The sequence below is a fragment of the Aplysia californica genome, unplaced genomic scaffold (genome assembly GCF_000002075.1).
Source record: "Aplysia californica isolate F4 #8 unplaced genomic scaffold, AplCal3.0 scaffold00696, whole genome shotgun sequence".
Taxonomy (NCBI): domain Eukaryota; kingdom Metazoa; phylum Mollusca; class Gastropoda; order Aplysiida; family Aplysiidae; genus Aplysia; species Aplysia californica.
This window is the reverse complement of record NW_004797966.1, coordinates 96346-109551: the sequence shown is the minus strand read 5'-3', so window position 1 is coordinate 109551 and position 13206 is coordinate 96346. Positions and strand designations below refer to the sequence as shown.

General features: G+C 40.4%; 1 protein-coding gene across 2 annotated transcripts in view; it reads left to right on the top strand.

Annotated features, from left to right (window-relative positions):
* LOC101859669 (rhodopsin, GQ-coupled) overlaps positions 1-13206 on the top strand; it is a 71103-nt gene that overhangs the window by 53582 nt on the left and 4315 nt on the right. The gene's annotated exons all lie outside the window — the stretch shown is intronic.

Sequence of the window (13206 nt, the reverse complement as noted above, 5' to 3'; positions counted from 1 at the left end):
CGACAGTGCCTTTACTTTTCAACATAGTCGCCTTCTTTGTCGAGGCAGATCCGCCAACGTAGAATAAGTTGTCGAACGCCGTCGGCGAAAAATTAATGTGGTTTTCCTCTGAACCAACGACGCACATCTCTTTGAACTTCATCGTCATCTGAAAAACGTTTTCCTTTGAGGTACTTCTTCAACTTAAGAGAAAGATTTAAAAATTCAGATGGACCAAGGTCTGGACTGTATGATGCGTGCGGTAAGGTCTCTTGGAATCTGAGACTTTTCATGGCATCTTGAGTTTGTCGACTCGTGTGTGGACGGGTGTTGTCTTGGTGCAAAATTGCATTTTTTTTCCGCCGGGCCGCACTCGTGACAGCCGTGCTCTAAGTTTTCCCAGGGTATCAATATATCGTTCAGAGTTGATAGTGGAACCCTATTCCAAAAATTCAAAATGAATCAGACCATCGCAGTCCAAAACACTGTCATAAGCACTCTCTTTGCAGATGCAACAACTTTGAACTTCTTTGGGTTAGGTGAGCCAGTGTGCCTGTATTCTTTCGCTTGTCTTTTGTTCTCTGGGTCAAATATGGTGTACCCAAGTCTCATCTCCTGTAACTATACGGTGTAAGAAAGCTTCACATTCATCAGTATAACGAGCCAGGAGTTCATCACTAACTTTCAATTTCTTTATTACTGGTTCAATTTCCGCTCGGGTGACAACATGTGGGGAACCCACCGTGCGCACTAAAACCCAGCACATTAAGGATGATACACTGAGCACTCCCTACCGAAATCTCTAGCATTTCACTGACATCTCTTACTTTGAACCGCCGGTTTGCTTGGATGATCTCATCCACTCTCTCCTGGTGTTGAACATCACTTGCAGAGTTGGGACGACCACAGTGAGCTTGGTCATGCAAATCTGTCTCTGGTGGACTGGTTTCAGTGAACTTCTTTGCCCATCTTCGAACAGTACTTACATCTACTCATGCTTCGCCATAGATAAGCTTCATTCGCTTGTGAATATCAATGGGTGCTGCTCCCTCTGCAGTAAAGAACTCAATAACAGCTCTTTGCTTTAAGTGCACATTTATAGGTTTGATGGACGCCATTTTCTCGGTGACAACGTACCCTAGCTTCCTTGATGTGAACAGCAATAGCGTAAAGGTGTGGCATCATAGCATAATTCTGTTTTCTGGGTTTGAGAATATACATATTGAAAGTCAATTGTGTACAAATTTCATGAAGATATCTTAAATAGTTTAGAAGTTATTGGAGAGGAGGCAAAACTTTTTGAACGGCCTAAGTATGTCATGACACGATGGAATCAGGAACTGGTCAATTTTTGGGCATGTGGAATTATAGATATCCATTTAAAGCTTGTTCAATATTCTAGCATTTGATGAAAAAGAAATACTCATCTATCTTAAAAAGAAGTCGAAATATTTGCTATTGAACCAGGTGTGGTCACTTGATTTCAGAGAGAAAGTTGTGGAGGAAATGGCCGCAGAAGCTGGGGGATTTCCAAAGCTTGAGAGTCCATGAAAACAGAAAATGTACTTTTTTGTGCCTTTTCGACTGGGTTTATTATAGTAACATATTTACAAAAATGAATATTTGAATGAACTTAAATGATGTTGAGCCCCCCCCCTCCCCCTCCCCAAAAAATAAAATAAAATAAAAACGATAAGAATTGCCAAACCGGCTGAAAAAATGCCGATATCTTCGATTTCACTATTTTTACGAGCGCTGATTTCACCTCGATAGTTCTCAAATAATTAATGCTACAACCTATAAGTTTCAAGATAACTGAACTGGCATTCTGAGGTTGATTCTTCAGAGAATTCCTCTTCTCTATGACCCCTAAATCTTTAGACACACGATATTTTTCACGTATATTTCCTTTTGAGATCATTTACCCCAGACTGCCACCTGTTGTCCTGTAGTGATTATAGAACTACCAAACTATAAGAGGAAAGAGCTTCTGATGTCTGACCTAAATAGCTAAAGGTTGACAATCTAAAGATATAATATACAAAATGGGTCAGGGTGGTATTTCAGGGTTGCAAGGCCAGAAAGTTGCCGTTTCCTGGCATACCTTCGTATCCGGTAACTGGAACGTGTTTTATGGCGTTCTCAATTGCATAAGGTCATATGATTCACGCGCGGGACAATCTAAACATCTTCATTTGGTAGGAAATTTAAAATTTTGCCCGGATGGATATTGAAGCCTGCTCTTATCGATTTTGGATCACCAAGGGATCTTTAACGAGCGCAACTTGCACACGGGACCTCCGAGATTTTTCACCCTTGTCCGAGAAGGCTTTCAGACCAGAAGACCAGGGGTGTGTTCCTGAAAGACAACAACAATAAGAAGGAGCCAGGTAGTAGTAGTAGAAAGGCTGCAGAAAGAGTCAGGAGCTCAGAGGAGGGGGCAAAGGAAGTGAGGGGGCGCGGTGGGGGCAGATAGCGGATTACAGAATATTGCTAGAACAGGAAAGGAGGTGAAAGGAGAACATTTTAGAGAAGAAAAATGTCCCTCGCTATCCGGATTCGAACCCGCGACCTATTGAATGAGAGGCGAACACCTTAAGCTCTAGACCACAAGAGTACCCCCCCCCCCCCGGAAAGTGATCCAAACTGGAAAAACCATGATTGAGCTCATTTTTAATCCTAGCGTGGGTGTATTTTACATCTCCCTCGACACAATTTAGGTAATTTAGAAGTCGGGCTTCGACTCTGTCAGTGCTTGTCAGGGCCAGCCTTGGCTGAGAAGGATACAACGTGCCAGCAGAAAAACCGAGATACTTGATGAAATGTAATATTTATTTCCCGTTCGGGAATTGAATTCGGGTCTTCTGCGTGTAACTTTTAACGTCAAAGCGCCTGACCGCTGCCACAACACCAGCAAGTATTAGCTTTTTTGGTCATTATTACGTTGTGTTACGACGTGGTGGAATCAGGTGCTCGTCAATTTTTGGCCATGTGGAATTATTGGTACCTTTCTAAAGCCTGTCCCTTTGTCTTGCCATCTCTCTGAGTAGAAGCCGAGATATTTGCAATTGAAGGAGGTGGGAGTCGCCCATTTACAGAGGTAAAGTTAGTGAGAAAATGTCCGCCACAGTTTGATGATTACCAAAGATTGATAGGCCTTGGAAACTGCAAATTGGCAGTTTTTGAGTCTCCCATCAACTTTCCAGTTAAAATCTACGCTTAAATGTGTTTTTAAAAGAACATAACAGATACTCAGTCAAAAAAAGAAAACTTGAAAAAATGTCCCAACGGCGAATAAAATGCAGATTTCTTTAAGTTCATTATTTTGACGAGCGTCTGATTTCGCCACGATGCCTCACCAATAATTTCACCTCATTGCTCTATGGACAAACTGGAGTCCGTTATGAAATGGTTGAGACCCTTCGTTGTTGCTTGCTGAAAAGGTTAGGTCTATTCGCATTGAAAAAAGGAGGTGGGTGCGGAGAATGAGATAGAGGGAGAGTGAGTGAGAGAGAGAGAGAGAGAGAAAGAAGGGTACATAATGATTTAACAGCCTGTGTCGTCCAGCCTGCTGATCTCCAACCAAATTCTAACTCGAAATATGAGGGGATGGATTTTGAGGTGAACCAGAGGAGAAAGGCAACAGTTTAGTTATGATTTAGTTCTGTCTGCGATGATTCCAACTGAGTAAACAATTAGACAAATAATAATGTACATTTTTGTTCTTAATTAGTAGAACAACATGCATACTTTATAGACATACCAACTTATGATATCGTATACAAATATTATTACGGAAGTAATTATCTTTCATGATCCAGGAGGCTTATCAATGAATCGCATCGTATTCCCATTATTTGGAGAATTTAGCAGGCTTATCAATGTATCGCAGAGTAATATTCCCAATATTTAGAGGATCTAGCAGGCTTATCAACGTATTGTATAATAATCCAAAAATTTGGGGGAATCAGGGATGTACGTGTTTTGGCTGTAAAATTGTAAATGATATAATCGAGAGGACACTTTTTTTCAGTATTTCCATGCGGCAATCTCAATTGTTTTGTACGGTCTCCTGTCTCCAGCTGGGACAGTAAGTCTCTCTAATGGAGGATTATTCTCGTCATCGCCGACTGAAATCAAAAGCGCAAACAAAGGAATACCCATCCTGTTTCGGACACGAGTTTTCTATGGTATACCAACTCTGCAGCTATTCCCTTTTTTTGAAAAATCAACTTGATAAACAATACTTTATACAAATTGTTAACCAAAAACATGAATTAGAATACTTGATCCCAAAAAACCCCCACATAATATAAACCAAGTTCCATCTATCTTTGAGCATCAATGTTAAGACACTGTGTCTCAAACAATTATTTTACAAAATTACTACGCTAGGTACATAAACAGCCCAAATACCTATATGATAGATCATTCAAATAATGGAAATGTTATGTAATACATTGATCATTCTAGAGCATCCAAATAGTTGTAAATATATCCTGATAAACCTGTTAGTACACGACAATATTATACTTTTTATTTAATGTATGCTTTCTTACGTCTACAATGAGTTTCATTTTTCCCCACTGTAAGTTAAAAAAACAACAACAACTCTGCAGCTATTCCAATTTAGATTTTGCTGTTTCTTAAGGCTCACTCGTCTCCTTCAATCCATCTGTTGCGTGGTCTGTCTATTCTTTTTTAGGCTTGGTATTGTAGGCCCTCGAACCTGGCTGAGTATATGATGATGATGAGGAGGAGGAGGAGGAGGGGGAGAAGGAGGAGGAGGAGGAGGAGGAGGACGACGACGACGAGGAGGAGGAGGAGGAGGAGGAGGAGGAGGAGGAGGAGGAGGAGGAGGAGGAGGAGGAAGAGGAGGAGGAGGAGGAGGAGGAGGAGGAGGAGAAAGAGGAGGAGGAAGAGGAGGAGGAGGAGGAGGAGAAGGAGGAGGAGAAAGAGGATGATGATGATGATGATGATGATGATGATGATGATGATGATGATGATGATGATGATGCTGATGATGTTGATGATGATGATGATGATGATGATGATGATGATGATGATGATGATTACGATGATCATGATGATCATGATCATGATGATCATGATCTTATTATGTTCTCCTGCAGTGAAGCTGTGTTACCACTCAGCCCGGATTCCCTAACACGTAGGATCTGAGTTCACTTTCCTCACCAAAGATCGGTCAATGATTGTCAACCCTTTTCTAGTCAACGCTCACTCTTTTCGTCTGTCTGACACTAAATTTTAATTTCCCGTACCTTCGACCTGCATGTATGTCTAAGCAGGGTACTAAATGAAATACTATGTCAATACTTGGATAATCTCAACCGCCCACCAAAATGACAAAATCGCTCACCCGTAGGTGACATGGCCCAGGTTCGCAAGCACTAATCTAAATCGTGCTGCTGATGGAGAAGATTAAAAATTAAAATGAAAACAAGAGGGATTATTTTTTTAACAGAAAAACCTTCCTTTGATAGCATGACTCCTATGATCAATAAAAAGAAAAAAGAGTACTGAAAAGAAAAAAAAATGTCAAAACCCTCGTCAGGAATTTTGATGTATGAAGTAAGCCTCATATATCTGAGCTAACAATGTTACCGTCCAGATCATATCAATTAAACGGGATCTGTTTCCTGTAAAAGCCACCAATCGGTTAACGCTCCCAGCGATTCCAGACAGCACATTGTATGATTTGAAAATAAAAAAGCCCCCCCCCCCTCCTCCCAAAATAACAAAAATACCCCCCCCCAAAAAAAAAACCCCGAAAAAAACGACAAAACACAAAAACCCACTCCACCCGCCTTTCCCCCTTCCAAAAGAAAAGCAAAATAACTGGGAAGGTTTATTACACATCTGCTGTCTGGATTTGACGACTTACATTTCCGAAAAAGCAATTTTCCCTACTGACGGTCTCTGAAGGTGATAACGACGCCAGGTGAAAATAAAACATGCTTTTTGCCACGTGATCCCGAGGAGCTGCGACTGGAGACAGACAGATATGCCAACGTGATTTTGTAACAATTGGCTACCCTAGAAAGACAAAGTTCGAACTCCAAATTGTTGGCGTCTCCCCTCTGCACCCTCTCTATGATGCTGCATCGGTGGCCTAATGGTTAGGCCCTCTGTCTCACTATCGTGGAAACGATGAAATGGTATAGGTTTAACGCCCCTATCAACACTGCTAGGTTATTTAAAGAGGCTGGACCTCTGAGTTTAACGTACATCCCCGCAAGGACCGAACCAAGTGGGAATTTCGTGTACAGTACCTTTCCCAAGGACACAACGTGGGACCGAGCTTAGGCTCGAACCCCATAACCTGCAAGCCCACAATTACGAATAGACCGGTAGCCTTACCACTAAGCCACCGACGCCACTTTCGTGCTCGTAATGTCGTTGGCCTGAATCCCTGTCAGAGACTTCGATGTTGTTACCTTGGGAAAGGCACATTACATGATGTTTCCTCTCTTGGTAGAAATGGGTATCCGGCTACAGATGGTGAAAGATCTTATTACGTTTCTTCTGTCTGAGCGCGTGAATTCCACAGTTTGCTTTGTATGCTTCCCAAGAAGCCAAGAATGTTTCTGAGTGTTCTAGGTTCTGCTGGGAAGACAATAATTGTAAAACACATAGAGCATGCTGTAAAGTCTGGATATTGGCTGTGTATAAGTACAGTTATTATAATTTTATTATTATGATTTTCCAACTTTTTTCCTGAAGAAACTACATGCATGTAGGAATGTTCTTAAAATTAAGAAAGATAATTATAGCGTAGAGTATGAACTCAAATATCAAAAGTGAGTCTAATTGGTGCGTAGTCTTGTATTATGGCGTAGTTAATTGTTGTCTATGTCATCGCTGAGTATGTTTATTGCCCTGTCTATTGCCCTCACTGAACCTGTCTAGTGTCCTGTCTAGTGTCCACACTGAAACTGTCTGTTGTTCTGGGGTATGAAGAGACAAAAACAAAATAAATAGAATCACAATCTCTTTTTTATTGGCCCCTGAGGGAAAATGTGGTTCACAAATGTGCAACATATAAATACATAGATTGATACATACCTACTGAAACATATCAATATTATACCACAAATATGCCATTGCTGTCGCCTCTGAGCAGCGCCCCGTTTTTAGACAAGGGTTATCTTTCCTTGCTCGTCAGTGACTACCCATCTGAACCCCGTGTCACTGACACCTTGCTTGATATATAAAATTTGTGAGACTGAGCTCATTACCAACCGGGCCTCCGGAGCCTCCATGGACATGTTTGAAAACGTGACCTGTTTGCCCGCGCGGGAACGATAGAGTACACGACAGCACATTATCGGTGTGAGATGTCCCAAATATTTCAGGATTGGGAATTCATTGTTTTACCAGCGTCTGCGGTGTGAATGGCGAGAGTGTTTGTCACATGTGGGAAGAATTTGGTTCGAGTGTATCGGTTTTTCTTCTGGGATATTGTAACCTTTCCTATCCCACGGGGTCGACACCCTGCTTCTTCATGACCTTAATTGTGTCGATGGGAGCGTTAAACAACAACATTTTAAATATTCCGTCCACACTGGAGGCTGTGAAGAAGATCATGACATGTCACGTGACTACTTTCCGAAGTCAGATCTTTTGAAGATTTGGACAGTTGTAATAATGGTGGCGTCGATAAATGTTACTAGTTGTGAATGAGGTTTTTATTTCGTTTTTACAAAAGACAGTGTAAGCACGTACATGAATTGAGAGAAAAAAAGAAACGCTTTCTGTAAAAGGGAGATTTTTAAAAAATATCAGGGGGGGGGGTGGGATCTAAAGAGTTTTTAAAGGATAATATATTTTTTTTTTGGTACTAGTAGCTGTTACATATGTGTAAAGGAAGAAGAAGGAGCACGACTGGCGGCTCTCGTGGCCTATAGAGGTCAAGGTGTTCGCCTCTCTTTCATAGGTCTCGGGTTCGAATCCGGATAGCCACAGAAATATTTTCTTCTCTAAAAATTGATTCCTTTCACCTCCTTTCTTTTGTCTGCTTTCGTCTTCGTCTCCACTTTCTGCCCCCACCCCTTCACGACCTGTCCCTCATCCTCGGACAGCCCGTATGCAAGTTGCGCACGTTAAAAATCCCTTGGTGGTCTAAAATCGATAAGAATAGGCTTCGGCTGCCACCTGGGCAAAATTCAAAATTTTCAACAGACTGAAAATGTTTTATGTGTCCCATGCGCTCATATGACCTAATGCAGTTGCTATCGTGTAAAACACTGACAAAAAACAAAAAACGAAAGAAAACCATAGCAACGTATCTAAGCAAAGTCAACAGCACTCGCAGTATATAGTAGCTGCAATAACAGGAGGGATGAAATGGCTTTTCAATTTATTTGATTCCAAGACATGGAACAACTATTGCTTGTCGCGTATGGCTTGCAAGTCTTCTTAGCATTTGAATTTTTATTTTTATAGCATAAGATCACGAGTTGTATAAATCCATTTGTGCCATTGATATATTGTTGGTGTTTTTACACCCCCATGGACACATTTTAGATAAATTAAAAATCCGTGTTCGACCCTGCCTGTTAGGGCGCAGTTAGTTGTAGCAACAACCAAACTAACACAAAACAATCAAAGCAAATGAACGACTGGCAAAAGTGTGGTCACGACGAGGATCATCTGTACAAGAAGACCAAGTTAACACGTGTGATAAGACTTTGTGCGCCTCATCTGAAAGCAAGAAAAAAACCTCCAATGCAGCTAAAGACTAAAACCTTCATGAATGTTGAGGCCTGTTCTGTCCAGTCAGCCGAAGGCGTTGCAGCTTAAAAAATTTCGAATCATCATACTTAACTCTGAAAAACGAAAATACACTTTTCACTGTGCGGTATACTTGTTTTTGTCTGTCTTATTAATTTTTTGAAGTTTCAGATTTTACTTTTATTAAAGGAGAATGGAAAAATCTGTTTGAACAACGAAGGTATCGCGACCTTTTTTTTAAAGTGCTCCAAAAAGAGCGCATCTTCAAGAGTTGCCAAATGGTCAGAGCACTTGACCCAAAGGTGTTTAAACTAACTCCAGGTTGTTAGTTCAAACTTTTCAGTGGTGACAAATGTTTTTTGTATAAAGGTTCCTTAGTGGTCACTTGCTGACCTTGTTTAAAGGTACATGGAGACATACAATGCTGTGTGAATCTTGAAACTAGTATGTATAATACAAATCTGCTCAGAGATAAGGCCTGTTTTTACTTGTAGGCGTTATTTACCCTCGCATCCAGAAAATACAGATTCATATATATGGGGCGGGATCTGACCCCGCTTATTAGGAATACATTGGGCCAGTTGAAACATTCTATTAAAAAATTGTTCCCCACGGGAATCAATTTCGGGTCTTCTTCGTACGGCGGCGAAGCACCTAACCGCTACACCACACACGCCATGGATTAGATATAATGTAAGATTCAAATTAAATCATCAGTACATTATACTCGTTATGAAACATGATGAACAACCATCATATCATGCTTTATAGAGCATAATGAGCTATCACACAACGTTGGTGTTTTATGAAGCCTACTGAGCAACTACCACAACTTGTTGTGTGAAGCGTATTGAAAAACCACCATAATCATTATACATCTGGGGTTCTTTTGCTGGTTGGGGGGGGGGGGTTATTGTATCTTGTGTAAAGGGGGGGGGGGGTGGGCAGATCTGCAAGGGCTATCACTTGAGCTAAGGAAAAATTGAAAATCTGAGAACAAGACTGTGCCTAAGTCCAACATGGCAAAAAAATACGTTCTCGGTATCTATATTTAATTTATAGAGAAGACTTGCGCGCTTTTAATGAGAGTGCACATGACACTCTGCTGTTAATGGTGAAGTAGAAAAAGGGAAAACATGCAGCGCGTCCCAAAGTAAATAGTGCATTATAGACCCACGTCCATATTTTTTGCTGTTTTTCTCCTTTCAGAAAGAAAAAAATAACTTAGGTACAATCTAGTTTTCAGGATTTCAATTTTGCTTGACTATTGTTTAGTCTGGCTGCATATGGACCAGATTATCTTTGATTTTTGTCAGGTACACCTTCAAAACAGCTCTCTAACGGGCTGAGAACGTTGTAAACAACAGGTTATGAACTACCTTGAGAGCACAACAGCAGTGAGATTACATTTTGCCTTTACTTCACAAACGTTGTGAGACTAATCTAAATACCTTCTTAATTGAAATGTATCCCAAAGGAGTTGTTTGTTGGTGTTAATTATTTGTTATTGTCGTCATTTTTGTTATTGTAAATTTAATTGTTTTATTGATTTCATACGATTGTTTGTACTTTCCATTATGTTAAAGACATTACTCAAGAATCAGTGACACGGTTTGGTAGCAGAATGGGGAATTTGAGCGAAATATAATTTATACTCTTTGTACCTTTTCGAAAAGTTAGAAAAAAATTGCGAGAGAGAGAGAAGAGGGTGGACAGAGAGAGTGAGAGAGAGAAAGAGAGAGAGAGAGAAAGAGAGAGAGAGAGAGAGAGAGAGAGAGAGAGAGAGAGAGAGAGAGAGAGAGGAGGAGGATGAGGAAGGGAGAGGGGGAGACACGAAGAGACACCGAGAAAGTCTGGAGGAGAGAGACAAGGAGAAATATTAAGAAAGGGTAGAAGAGAGAAAGAAAAGGGGAAACAGAAAGACAGAGAGACAGAGACAGACAGAGACAGACAGAGACAAACAGAGACAGACAGAGACAGACAGAGACAGACAGACACACAGACACACAGATACACAGACAGACAGACACACAGACAGACAGACAAATGGAGAAAGAAAGAGATGAGGAGAGCTAATAATATTTTAAAAAATCAAATTCCAGTTAAAGTGTGAAAAAGATATTCCCCCAGCCTAAAACAAGACACAGTTAAGTCACTGACCGTATGTCATCCCCTCAAGTCATCGACCTGCGCTCTTCTGTATACCTCTTTCCACATCCTAGCAACTTCCTACGCACACAAAAACACAAGCTTATTTGTGAGGCAGCGAGGTGGAATCAGGCTCTCGTCAAAATAATCAAAGTGAAGAAACTTGCATTTTTCGGCAGGTTTGTGAATTTTTATTTAACTTTTGTTTTTGGCTACACGCCTTTCATGCCCATTGAAAAACTCATTTCAGTGTGGATTTTTCTGAAAAACGTTGATTAAAAGCACAAAAGAGGTAAATTTTCAGTTACCATGGACTCTTAAGCTAAGGAAATAACTAATCTTTGGTGGTCATTTTCTCAGTAATTTTACTTCTGAAAACAGGTGGCCCCCACCTCCTTCTTTCGCAAATATTTCTACTTGTATTCAAGATAAATGGATATATTTTTCTTCGCAATAAAGACAAGTGAACAAGCTTTAAGATGATACCAATAACTCTACACGCCCAAAAATTGACGAGAGCCTGATTCCACCACGCTGCCTCACATAATTTGCTCTTTTTTAAACTCTTATTATCTATCTGTCTTCCCGTCCCCCTATCTATTTTTATTTCTTTCTAACGCCCACATACTGTCTATCTTGCTCTCTCTCTCTCTCTCTCTCTCTCTCTCTCTCTCTCTCTCTCTCTATCCATCTATCTATGTATCTCTCTCTCTCTCTATCTATTTATCTATCTGTCTATCTATCTATCTATCTATCTATCTATCTATCTATCTATCTATCTATCTATCTATCTATCTATCTTGTCTGTCTATCTATCTCTCTTAAGAACACATACATACAGACAGACACACAGACAGACATACAGACACGCACTCTCTCCCTCTCTCTCTCTCTCTCTCTCCCTCACACACACACACACACACAGACATACACACACACACACACACACACACACACACACACACACACACACACACACACACACACACACATACTCACACTTACAAACACTAATCGTAAATACATGTACAGGCAGGTGCACCCAAATTTGGTCGGATTTAACTCTAACATCTTTTCTCTAGCTTTTATATTTTAAAGTTGTTGTTTCTTGGGTGCTTCCTGATTTTGATTGGACATCTACAGTCTTTGGGTAACCATTTTGCTTTGCATATTCTTTGTCTAAACATAAATTAGAACGTGTGTTTGTGTATGTAGATGTGTGACTACTGACTACACTGCTGGTGAATTTGTATTGTAAGATACGAAAGGCGAGAAAAACAATAAGTAATAGTCCAAGTTATCTTGAGAGAAAATTTTTTTTAAAGAAAAAACACCCACGTGGTCTGAAGCAAGATAATGTACAACCGAGACCGGGCAATGCGCCAAAGTCATCGACCCCATGTAAAGTCGTCCAATCTTTTCAATCAAATAATAAAGTTGTGTAGTATTCCCTGACATGCTCCACAGAGCAAAATTTTTAATGTTCTGTTACGTAAAACACCTACAATGATAAAATAAAAGAAGCCAGAAACAAACACTAGCCAAATATTACATCAAAACAAGGTCCTCACTGGCGCCATAACTGTCATTTCTGTGTCTATATCGCCGTAAAACATCTACTATGCCATGCCAAAGTCCACGAGCTTTAGCTAAACATAATAGGATATTCAACAGTGTAACCTGACCTATAAATCGCTCTTGGGGATAACCCAAGCAATGATGACACTCGTAGCGAGTTTGGCAGTACATTAATATTAATAAGACGGCACAACTCAAATGTGCTCCTGCCGAATAGTGCCGAAACATAACGCACAGTAAGCAGTCTAAAAATAAACGCGATAGACCGTACACTATTCTTTGCCAATATTATGTGAGCCCTGGAGCAATCCAGAGGAGTGCTCAAGTGAATTGTGATTGGTTCATTGTCTGTCTAGCCACTATTTTAAGTGACTCTGTGACCGTGAACCTGAGGGAGGTGAAGGTGACCGTCATATGAGTTGTGTCTTTGAATGGTTTTGTAGTGCAGTAGTGAAAGTTATTACTAGAGTGTTCAGTTCCAAAACAGGATGAACGAAATTGATGCTTAGCTGTCAAACTAATTTAGTGCTAGAAATCAAAGAGATAAGTAAAAAGAATGAAAATAAAAACGAGATCTTCCCTCACCAACCCAAAGCTCCTAAAATTATACACGGTCTCATTTACTATGCCCTTGACTATCTTTAGCATGCGATAGCTTAATTGTGCACGTCCACTTTTAGCCCCACGAGCCGCCCCTGATATATACATATAATAAAAATAATAATATATATATTATATACATATTAT